We start from the raw sequence: 12,957 nt of genomic DNA, 5'->3' as shown, positions 1-12,957 counted from the left end.
GCCAGGACGTCCGCTGCTTGATTGTTTTCTCGGGCTATATGGTGAAACTCCAGCCCTTCGAACCGAGCTGACATTTTTAGGACAACATTGCAGTAAGCTGCCATTTTTGGGTCCTTGGCGTCGAAGTCTCCATTTATTTGGGATATCATGAGGTTTGAATCCCCGCGTACCTCTAGGCGCTGGATACCCATGGATACTGCTATCCGGAGACCATGTAGGAGGGCCTCATATTCGGCTGCATTGTTGGAATCCATGTACATGATTTGGAGCACATATTGGACTGTGTCTCCTGTGGGGGACGTCAGGACGACGCCAGCCCCCAGTCCGGCCAACATTTTGGAGCCGTCGAAATGCATAATCCAGTTTGAGTATGTGCCGTACTCTTTAGGGAGCTCGGCCTCCGTCCATTCTGCGACGAAGTCGGCCAAAACTTGCGATTTAATAGCTCGCCGTGGCTTATAGGTTATATAAAACGGGAGAAGCTCGATGGCCCATTTTGCAATCCGGCCCGTTGCGTCGCGGTTGTTGATAATATCATTGAGTGGTACTTCCGAGGCTACTGTTATGGGACACTCTTGAAAGTAGTGTCGTAGCTTCCGGGATGCCATGAATACCGCGTATGCAATCTTTTGATAATGCGGGTACCGTGATTTGCATGGAGTGAGGACAGTGGATACGTAGTAGACTGGCCTTTGAAGGGGGAATTTGTGTCCATCTGTTTCCCGCTCGACAACGAGCACTGCGCTGACAACTTGATGTGTTGCTGCAATGTACAATAACATTGGTTCGCCGATGTTCGGTGCGGCCAGGACTGGGTTTGTTGCCAATATGGCTTTTATTTCATCAAGTCCGGCCGTGGCGGCCTCCGTCCACTCGAAGTGTTCGGTGCGCCGAAGGAGGCGATAGAGGGGTAGTGCCTTTTCTCCCAAGCGGGAGATGAAGCGGCTTAAAGCCGCCACGCATCCGGTTAATTTTTGTATTTGTTTGAGGTCCTTTGGGATATCCAATTGTGACAAAGCTCGGATCTTGGCTGGATTTGCTTCAATTCCTCTACCGGATACAATGAAGCCCAAGAGCTTTTCGGCTGGAACGCCGAAGATGCATTTTTCCGGGTTGAGCTTGATGTCATATTTTCGGAGGTTATCGAATGTAAACCTCAAGTCGTCTACTAGAGATTTGACATGTCTTGATTTGACGACCACATCATCAACATACGCCTCCACTGTTTTGCCAATCTGATTTGCCAGACATGTCTGGATCATGCGCTGATATGTTGCGCCGGCGTTTTTCAGCCCGAAGGGCATTGTGTTGAAGCAGAATGGGCCGTATGGTGTGATAAATGCTGTTGCGGCTTGGTCTGATTCTGCCATCTTGATTTGATGGTATCCGGAGTATGCGTCGAGGAAACACAACGAGTCATGTCCTGTGGTGGCATCGATAATTTGATCGATACGGGGGAGGGGGAAGGGATCCTTTGGGCAAGCCTTGTTGAGGTCTTTAAAATCGACACACAGGCGCCAGGATTTGTCCTTCTTTGGTACCATCACCAAGTTTGCTAGCCAGTCCGGATGTTTTATGTCTCTAATGAATCCGGCCTCCAATAGCTTGGCTAACTCCTCTCCCATAGCCTGTCTCTTGGGCTCGGAAAAACGCCGAAGGGCTTGTTTGACAGGTTTGAATCCTTTTAGGATATTTAAGCTGTGTTTGGCCAGCCTGCGTGGGATCCCTGGCATGTCTGAAGGGTGTCAGGCGAAAATGTCCCAGTTCTCTCGTAGGAACTCTCGCAGTGCGGCGTCTACATCAGGGTTCAGTCGTGTCCCGATGGAAGATGTTTTATTGGGGTCCGTTGGATGGACCTGGAATTTGACTATTTCATCAGCTGGCTTGAAGGATGTGGATTTGGATCTCTTATCGAGTATCACATCATCCCTGTTAACCGTGGAGCGCAGCGCAGTCAGTTCCTCGGCCGCTAAGGCTTCGGATAGTGCCTCAAGGGCTAATGCGGCCATCTTGTTTTTGGCGCAGAGTGCTACGTCCGGATCACTAGCTAGAGTGATAATTCCGTTCGGCCCGGGCATCTTAAGCTTCATGTACCCGTAATGCGGTATTGCTTGGAAGATTGAGAATGCTTCCCGCCCTAGTAAAGCGTGATATCCGCTCTTAAACGGGGCCACCTGAAACGTGACTTCTTCGGACCTGTAATTATCCGGCGTGCCAAACACCACATCTAGTGTGATTTTTCCTGTGCAGCGCGCTTCCCGACTGGGGATTATTCCTCTAAAGGTTGTGTTGCTTCGCTCGATGCGGTTCCAGTCTATTTCCATTTTTTGAAGGGTTTCCTCATAAATGAGGTTCAGTCCGCTGCCTCCATCCATGAGCACCTTGGTGAGGCGAAAGTCGTCCACTATGGGACTGAGGACCAATGCAGCTGGTGCTCGGGCTGTTCGGAATCTAGGTTCATCACTTGCGTTGAAGGTAATAGCAGTGTCGCTCCATGGATTTATTGTTGCAACTTGATAGACTTCGGCGAGGCTGCGGAGTGTTCTTTTTCGCATATTGTTTGATGCGAAGGTCTCGAAGACTGTGAGAACGGTACTGGTGTTCTCGGGCTAGTTTTCTGCGGCCTCCAAAATTAAGAGGTCCTCGCCAATTTTGGCCACCTGCCGGAGTATCCAACATGCTCTAAGGCTGTGAGTTGGTGTGGCGTCCTCTGTACTGTGAATTCTACAGGGTCCATCAAGCCACCTTTCCAGTACGGTTCCATGCCCTGTAGAGGGTTTTGGCTTTTTGGTGTTTATCCCGGGTGTCCTATGATGATGCACCCTCTTAGTTCGGATGGGATTATTATTCAAGGCCGGATTATCCCAAAATTTTATTTTGGTTTTCTAGGCGCTTTCCGTCGCATAGTATTTTTGTACTATGGACGCCAAGTCAGCGAAGCGTGTAATATCACGACGACTTACGGCGTTAAGGATTCCCTCATCCTTGCAATTACTGCAGAAAATTGAGATTGCATCTCCCTCGCGGCAATCCTTTATCCTGTTCATAACCAGGAGGAATCTGGCCTAGTAATGATGTACTGTTTCCTTGGGCTTCTGCCTGATTTGGGAGAGATCGCTTATGTTCGGGTGGGCGGGTGTCATTGAATCTGAAACCTCACCCAATCCAAGATTCGGAGGCTGAAGAGTTTCCAAACTCTGAAGTTCGGATTCTTGGATGTTGTCCAACGAATCTAGCCCGTTGCCTGATCCTAAGCTCAGGTCTTGAGTTACATCCTCCTCTCCACGGGTATCCAGCTTGGAGGAGTCGAGAATTCGGATGTAGCTAGTCCTTAAAATAGATGAAGGGTCGCCGCACTGCGCCTCTACCACGGCAACATGGTGGGTGACTTGGGGAGAGTTAATTTCTCTTAGATCGGGTTTAAGCCCAACCTGGTCGTAATCCGTAGTGACCCCAGGCGGTGATGCGATCCAATAGCTCGTTTAGGGAAGAGAGCTCCATTGGATCTAGCTACTCGACAAGCTCCGAGCTGACGTGTAGGTTGCTTTTGATGACCCGAGAGGTCACCGTCGGCGCAACAGCCGAACAGGCGGTCATGAGGAAACCACCTAGCCGGAGGGTTTGGCCGACAGCCAAGGCTCCCTTAGCAAAGGCGCCGTCTTTAAAGACGGGAGGAAGCATCCTTCCTGATTGCGACGACACAGAGGAACCCTCAATGAAAGCACCAATGTCGGTGTCAAAACCGGCGGATCTCTGGTAGGGGGTCCCAAACTGTGCGTCAAGGCCGGATGGTAACAGGAGACAAGGGACACGATGTTTTTTACCCAGGTTCGGGCCCTCTCGATGGAGGTAATACCCTACTCCTGCTTGATTAATATTGATGATATGGGCAGTACAAGAGTAGATCTACCACGAGATCAAGGAGGCTAAACCCTAGAAGCTAGCCTATGGTATGATTGTTGTGTATGGAGTTGATTGCCTACGGACTACAACCCTCCGGTTTATATAGACACCGGATAGGGTTAGGGTTACATAGAGTCGGTTACAATGGTAGGAGATCTTGAATATCCGCATCGCCAAGCTTGCCTTCCACGCCAAGGAAAATCCCATTCGGACACGGGACGAAGTCTTCAATCTTGTATCTTCATAGTCCAGGAGTCCGGCTGAAGGTATAGTCCGGCTACCCGAACACCCCCTAATCCAGGACTCCCTCACTATCCATATCCGACGAGCCCAGGGAGCCGTCCGATGATACGTTGATACGGGCTCGTGGCGGTCTGCATAATCATAATTCAACGTTAGAAGAAACAGTGCGCCAAATGTATGCTATGAGTTACTCTGGCATCCGAATACTTACGATTTTGCCAGGGGCTTGGCCCTGAGCAACCACTCGTCTTCGCCTTCGGCGGTGGTGGTGGAGTGGTCCGGAAGGAGAGTCCTTCCCTTCTTGGACCCTTCGGTCCCCCCGGTTGGGGCGGCCTTCCTTTTCTTGTCTTCCCCAACTGGAGGGGGAGCATCTTCATCTTCCTCCTCGTCTTCGGGGGAGGAGTGCATCGCGGAGTTATCGGACGACGAGTCCGATAATACCTGGCGTTGGGAACTCTTTCGGGTTCCCTTGGCCTTCTTGGTCTTCTCGGGCACCTTGTAAGGAGCCGGAGTCAGCATCTCCGTCAGGAGAGCGTCCGCAGTGTCTTCGGGCAGAGGGGCCGAACAGTTAATCTGCCCCGACGTCTCCACCCAGTCCTGTCAAAGGCATGGAGCTCAGACCCCGCACATGGTTAAGCTAGGGGAAATAAATATCCTACCGGATGTATAGAACTCACCGAATGCGCTCGGCGCTTCGCGCTTAACCCGCGGTCCTCGGTGAGAGAGGGAGGGACCTCAGCGCCCTTGAACAGCACCTTCCAGACGTCCTGGTGCGTCGTGTCGAAGAGCTCGCTCAGAGTCTGGTGCTGGGCCGGGTCGAACTCCCACAAGTTGAAGTCCCATTGTTGGCACGGGAGGATCCGGCAGATGAGCATGACCTGGACTATGTTGACAAGCTTGAGCTTTTTGCCTACCATATTCCGGATACATTTCTGGAGTCCGTCCAGCTCTACCGATGAACCCCAGGACAAGCCCTTCTCTTTCCAGGAGGTGAGCCACGTGGGGATTCTGGATCGAAACTTGGGGGCAGCCACCCATTTGGCGTCGCGCGGCTCGGTGATGTAGAACCACGTCGATTGCCACCCCTTTATGGTGACCACGAAGGAGCCTTCAAGCCATGTAATGTTGGGCATCTTGCCCACCATGGCTCCGCCGCATTCTGCTTGTTGGCCGCCCACCACCTTCGGCTTGATATTGAAGGTCTTTAACCACAGGCCAAAGTGGGGCCGGATGCGGAGGAAAGCCTCACACACGACGATGAATGCCGAAGTGTTGAGGACGAAGTTCGGGGCCAGATCATGGAGTCCAGCCCGTAGTAGAACATGAGACCATGGACGAATGGATGGAGGGGAAATCCCAATCCGCGGAGGAAGTGGTGGAGGAAGACTACCCTCTCGTGAGGTTCAGGGGTAGGAATGATCTGCCCTGCAGCGGGCAGCCGATGCGCGATATTCGCAGCCAAGTATCCGGCTCCGCGCAGCTTCTTGATGTGCCCCTCCGTAATGGAGGAAGCCATCCATTTGCCTCCCGCTCTGGACATGATTGGAGAAGGTTGAGGGGAAGGATGTGGGCTTGGGCATTGGAGCTCGAGTGCGCAAGAGTGGATGAGCAAGGAGGAAGAAGGCGTGGGTAGAAAAAGGTTAAACCTTGTCCCTTTATAAGGGCGGCCGAAACTATGCGCCCCCACTAGCCTGGTAAAACTCGCTTATCCCCAAAGCACCGTAATCGATGGCGCGGTTGGGTTACCCACGCCCGTATTGAATGGAATCCCGTAATAAGGGGGACATGATCTCTGCTTTGACAAGACATGTCAAAAAACTGCCTCGCGTTATGTGCGGGGCTAGTTAAAGGAAACGGTTCGAATAATCATCGGGCCATGGCATAATGTCATGTTGCCAACACGTGTCAGCATATTAGATTTTTGGAAATACTATTGTCTCTACGGTGGTATGTGGAACTTATTTTGCAAGGTCGGACACTATCCTTGTATTCAAATTCTTCCGTGGTGTATTCGGAGGAGGAACCCGCCTTGCAATGCCGAAGACAATACTGCGCACTGGACTCATCGTCATTGAAGCCTGGTTCAGGGGCTACTGAGGGAGTCCTGGATTAGGGGGTATCCAGATAGCCGGATTATATCCTTTGGCTGGACTGTTGGACTATGAAGATACAAGATTGAAGACTTCATCTCGTGTCCGGATGGGACTCTACTTGGCGTGGAAGGCAAGCTAGGCAATACGGATATGTATATCTCCTCCTTTGTAACCGACCTTGTGTAACCATAGCCCCCTCCGGTGTCTATATAAACCGGAGGGTTTTAGTCCGTAGGACAACATACAATCATACCATAGGCTAGCTTCTAGGGTTTAGCCTCTCCGATCTCGTGGTAGATCAACTCTTGTAATACTCATATCATCAAGAATAAATCAAGCAGGACATAGGGTTTTACCTCCATCAAGAGGGCCCGAACCTGGGTAAAACATCGTGTCCCCTGCCTGCTGTTACCATATGCCTTAGACACATAGTTCGGGACCCCCTACCCGAGATCCGCCGGTTTTGACACCGACAAGCGGTAATAGGGATTCCCAGTCCCGAACTCAAAAATGCAAATAATTAAACAAAACTCCCCAAGGACTGTTGTTGGTTTGGACGGCACCCGTTGTTTCGGACAAGCTGTGGAATGTGATTGTTGGTGGAGGGGGAGTAAACCTTTACTTTTATCGCTTGGGAACCGCCACTAGCCTGTTTAGCATGGGAGATATTGATAACTGATGGTCGTGAAGTAAATGAGAAGGGTGCGTGTCTCAAAATATCATTTATCTCTGTTTTAAAAATTGAGCTCTGGCACCTCTGCAAATTATTGCTTCCCTCTACGAAGGGACTATCTATTTACTTTTATGTTGTGTCATCACCTTCTAAAACAAGCACCAAAAACTGAGTAGAGCATAGTTGTCATGATTTATGTATTGTGTGTAGCTAATGTTGGGTGCATCATGACTGGATCTTTTCTACCATGAATTACAATGTTTAGTCACTGCTTGAACTTTGGAGGTGCTCTGCATTTATGTTTTGCGGTCTCAGAAAGGGCTAGCGAGATACCACTATTATCATATTATATCATGGTTGTTTTGACAACGTGTTGCTGTTTGAGATATCTTATTATTGCTCGCTAGCTAATTATGTCATTGATATGAATCATTATAATCTTTAAGAGTTATTGTCGACATGGTTAGTTATAATGTTGGCTAAAAATCTGGGTGCAGTTTAAGCTTATTTATGCAAACAAGAGCAAAAGACTTCGTAGAAGTTTTTCTTTTTCACTTTCAGTTTATCAACTGAATTGCTTGAGGACAAGCAAAGGTTTATGCTTGAGGAAGTTGATATGTCTCCAACGTATCTAGTTTTCCTAACGCTTTTCCTCTTGTTTTGGACTCTAATTTGCATGATTTGAATGAAACTAAGCCCAGACTGACGCTGTTTTCAGCAGAACTACCATGGTGTTGTTTTTGTGCAGAAAAAAGTTCTCGGAATGGAACGAAACTTTGCGAGGATTTTTTATATCAATAATAAGAATTTCTGGAGACAAGACCTACTGGAGAGGGGCACCTGGGTGGGCACAACACACTAGGGCGCGCCCCCTCTCCTGGCGCGCCGAGGTGGGTTGTCCCCACCTGGTGGCCCCGCCGACCCTGAAACCAACGCTATAAATTCCTATTTTCGGAGAAAAAAATCAAGGAGAAAGAATTATCCTGATCCACGAGACGGAGCCGCTGCCAAGCCCTGTTCTTCCTTGGGAGGGCAGATATGGAGTCCGTTTGGGGCTCCGGAGAGGGGGATCTTTGAAGGAAATATGCCCTAGAGGCAATAATAAAGTTGTTATTTATATTTCCTTATATCATGATAAATGTTTATTATTCATGCTAGAATTGTATTAACCGGAAACTTAGTACATGTGTGAATACATAGACAAATAGAGTGTCACTAGTATGCCTCTACTTGACTAGCTCGTTGAATCAGTGATGGTCATGTTTCCTGACCATAGACATGAGTTGTCATTTGATTGACGGGATCACATCATCAGAGAATGATGTGATTGACTTGACCCATCCGTTAGCTTAGCATGATGATCGTTTAGTTTGTTGCTATTGCTTTCTCCATAACTTATACATGTTCCTATGACTATGAGATCATGCAACTCCCGAATACCAGAGGAACACTTAGTGTGCTATCAAACATCACAACATAACTGGGTGAGTATAAAGATGCTCTACAGGTGTCTCAGATGGTGTTTGTTGAGTTGGCATAGATCGAGATTAGGATTTCTCACTCCGAGTATCAGAGAGGTATGTTTGGGCCCTCTCGGTAATGCACATCACTATAAGCCTTGCAAGCAATGTGACTAATTAGTTAGTTGTGGGATGATGCATTACGGAATGAGTAAAGAGACTTCCCAGTAATGAGATTGAAATAGGTATTGAGATACCGACGATCGAATCTTGGGCAAGTAACATACCGATGACAAAGGGAACAACGTATGTTGTTGTGTGGTTTGACCGATGAAGATCTTTGTCGGTGTCAAAACCGGCGGATCTTGGGTAGGGGGTCCCGAACTATGCGTCTAAGGCGGATGGTAACAGGAGGCAGGGGACACGATGTTTTACCCAGGTTCGGGCCCTCTTGATGGAGGTAAAACCCTACGTCCTGCTTGATTTATTCTTAATGATATGAGTATTACAAGAGTTGATCTACCACGAGATCGGAGAAGCTAAACCCTAGAAGCTAGCCTATGGTATGATTCTATATTGTACTACGGACTAAAACCCTCCGGTTTATATAGACACCGGAGGGGGCTAGGGTTACACAAGGTCGGTTACAAAGGAGGAGATATACATATCCGTATTGCCTAGCTTGCCTTCCACGCCAAGTAGAGTTCCATCCGGACACGAGACGAAGTCTTCAATCTTGTATCTTCATAGTCCAACAATCCAGCCAAAGGATATAATCCGGCTGTCTGGATACCCCCTAATCCAGGACTCCCTTAGTAGCCCCTGAACCAGGCTTCAATGACGATGAGTCCAGCGCACAGTATTGTCTTCAGCATTGCAAGGCGGCTTCTTCTCCATCTTTCAAACGTTTGTAAAGCAGTGTCCGGTCCCATAAATGTTTGGACCTCTTGGCTTCTGTGCCCAATAAGGGCTTTCTCCCACGTGTCGAATGAATACGAGGCGCTAGGGTGTTTTTACATCCGCCCCCTAGCCGGATAAATAAATTGTCTATTAAAGGGATGGGGATCCTTAGATCCGATCCATACTGAAAGTGCAACTATCCCTGGGTGGTTTTGGTAATTCCTAACAACATGTAGCTCATTGAGCTAACATTATTCCAAGATTAATATTTCAGGAAAATCTCAATGAATGGCATGGCATGGATGAGGAAAGTGGATCCCTCAAAATTCTAAGGACAAAAAGTTTGGCTCAAGCTTGAAGCTCAAGACTCTACATTTTATATTTTAGTGATCCAAGATCACATTGAGTCTATAGGAAAAGCCAATACTATCAAGGAGGGATGAGGTGTTGCTTAATGGCTTGCTTGCTCAAAATGTTAGTGATATGCTCCAAAATCCTCAACTATCTTCCCACATCCACATATGACCTAAACCAAAAGTCAAACTCAGCCCCACCGATTCTTTCTATCCGGCGCCACCGAGTTTCAAATGTCATAGCCACTGCCACAAACCCTAGGCAAATCGGTCTGACCGATAGGGATCTTGGTCTCACCGAGATGGGATTGTAATCTCTCTGTTTCCCTTTGTAACGTTTCGGTCTTGCCGAGATGAGCGATCAGACCCACCGAGATTGCAATGTAAACTCTCTGTTTCCCTTTTGTAACATTTCGGTCTCACCGAGATGAGCGAATCGGTCCCATCGAGTTTACCTGACCAACTCTCTGGTTAGCTTATTACCAAAATCGGTCCCATCGAGTTTGTGTAATCGGTCACACCGAGATTATGTTATGCCCTAACCCTAACCATATCGGTCCTACCGAGTTGCATCTCAGTCCCACCGAAAATCCTAACGGTCACTAGGTTTGCTGAATCGGTCCGACCGAGTTTAACCATTCGGTCCCACCGAGTTTGGCAAATTGTGTGTAACAGTTAGATTTTGTGTGGAGGCTATATATACCCCTCCACCCACTCTTCATTCGTAAAGAGAGCCATCAGAACATACCTACACTTCCAATACACATTTTCTGAGAGAGAACCACCTACACTTGTGTTGAGGTCAAGATATTCCATTCCAACCATATGAATCTTGATCTCTAGCCTGCCCCAAGTTGCTTTCCACTCAAATATTCTTTCCACCAAATCCAAATCCTGTGAGAGAGAGTTGAGTGTTGGGGAGACTATCATTTGAAGCACAAGAGCAAGGAGTTCATCATCAACACACCATTTGTTACTTCTTGGAGAGTGGTGTCTCCTAGATTGGCTAGGTGTCACTTGGGAGCCTCCGACAAGATTGTGGAGTTGAACCAAGGAGTTTGTAAGGGCAAGGAGATCACCTACTTCGTGAAGATCTACCGCTAGTGAGGCAAGTCCTTCGTGGGCGACGGCCGTGATGGAATAGACAAGGTTGCTTCTTCGTGGACCCTTCATGGGTGGAGCCCTCCGTGGACTCGCGCAACCGTTACCCTCCGTGGGTTGAAGTCTCCATCAACGTGGATGTACAATAGCACCACCTATCGGAACCACGACAAAAACATCCATGTCTCCAATTGCGTTTGAATCCTCCAAACCCTTCCCTTTACATTCTTGCAAGTTGCATGCTTTACTTTTCGCTGCTCATATACTCTTTTGCATGCTTGCTTGAATTGTGTGGAGATTGCTTGACTTGTTCTAAGATAGCTAAAATCTGCCAAGAACTAAAATTGGGAAAAGGCTAGATTTTTATTTGGTCAAGTAGTCTAATCACCCCCCTCTAGACATACTTTAGATCCTACAAGTGGTATCAGAGCTTTGGTCTCCATTTGCTTTGATTTCCATAGCTTTTGGCGGTCATAGCCTTGGTTTCACAACCTAGGAGAGTATGGCGTCTAGCAAGGGAAATTATCACCGTAGAGGTCCTTACTTTGATGGCACTAATTTTGCTAGTTGGAAGCATAAGATGAAAATGCATATTCTTGGACATAACCCCGCCGTTTGGGCTATTGTGTGTATTGGCTTGCAAGGTGAATTCTTTAACGGGAAAGAACCAAACCGTGAAGCCACCACGGAAGAGTTGAAAAATGCTACAATACAACGCACAAGCTTGTGATATCCTCTTCAATGGATTGTGCCCCAAAGAATTCAACAAAATCAGCCGTCTTGAGAATGCAAAGGAAATTTGGGATACTTTGATTGATATGCATGAAGGTACCGACTCCGTCAAGTAATCCAAATTGGATGTGCTTCAGAGTCAACTTGACAAGTTCAAAATGAAGGATGGTGAAGGTGTTGCTGAAATGTACTCTAGGCTTGCTCTTATCACAAATGAGATTGCCGGCTTAGGGAGTGAAGAGATGACCGATAGATTCACCATCAAGAAGATCCTAAGAGCCTTGGATGGAAAATATGATACTATGTGCACATTGATCCAAATGATGCCAAATTACAAAGATCTCAAGCCAATGGAAGTCATCAGAAGAATTGTTGCTCATGAGATGTCACTCAAGGATAAAGAGGAACTTCACAACAAATCAAGGTGGTGCTTACAAAGCCTCATGTGAAGCCCCCACATCATCGAGTGAGAAACAAACCTTCAATGAAGAATTGAGCTTAATGGTGAAGAACTTCAACAAGTTCTACAAGAGTAGAAGCAAAGAGAGAAGCTCCAAGTCAAGGTCCTACAATGACAAAAGATCTTCTAGTCGAGAGCGAAACTGCTACAATTGTGGAAGGCCCAGACACTATTCCAATGAGTGTATGACCCCCTACAAGAGAAGAGAAGATTCTCCCAAGAGAAGAAGTAGAAGAGAAGAATCACCATCTAGAGAAAGAAGGAGTAGAGATGATCGTTATGAACAAAGACCCTCATGGAGAAGCAAGGATTCGGAAAGAAAGGACAAGTCATCAAGGAGCTACACAAAACGAAGACATCAAGCTCATGTTGGTGAATGGGTATCCGGCTCTGACTCCGACAACCACTCCGAGAGAAGCTATCACTCCGACTCCGAATATACTCAAGATGAAGGTGTTGCCGGTCTAGCACTTGTGACAACCAACTCCTACGACATATTTGACTCACCAAATGAAGGAGTTGGAACATGCTTCATGGCTAAAGGCCCAAAGGTATCACACCCCAAGTATGTTGATTTCAATAGTGATGAAGATGACTTGTTAGGTGATGATGATTTACTTGTTGACAACTCTAGTGATGAATACTGTGATGAAACGTCAATTAATCATGCTAATAAAGATAAAACGAATGACAATGATAAGGAGAAGATTGAGTCTCTAACTAAAGAACTAAACACTCTTAAGTTAGCTCATGAAACTATCTTAGGAGATCATCGAGAACTTTTAAGGACTCATGAGAAATTAGGCTTTGAAAAGCTCAACCTTGAGCAAGAGCATGAGTTCTTAAAAGCAATCAATGATGATCTTCGTAAGAAAAGTTCTTCTTACATTGCCAAGTGTTTACTCTTATCCACTTACATGCCTCAAGTCAAGTCTAGTAACAAGAACAAGAAAGATTCTTCCTCTAGTAGTAACAATAATCATGCTAAATCCATTATTGTTGCTTCTAGTAGTTCTCTTGATTCCACTAATGATTCTCT

Source organism: Triticum dicoccoides, chromosome 4A, assembly GCF_002162155.2.
Source record: "Triticum dicoccoides isolate Atlit2015 ecotype Zavitan chromosome 4A, WEW_v2.0, whole genome shotgun sequence".
NCBI lineage: Eukaryota > Viridiplantae > Streptophyta > Magnoliopsida > Poales > Poaceae > Triticum > Triticum dicoccoides.
Note: the sequence above shows the minus strand (reverse complement) of the source record.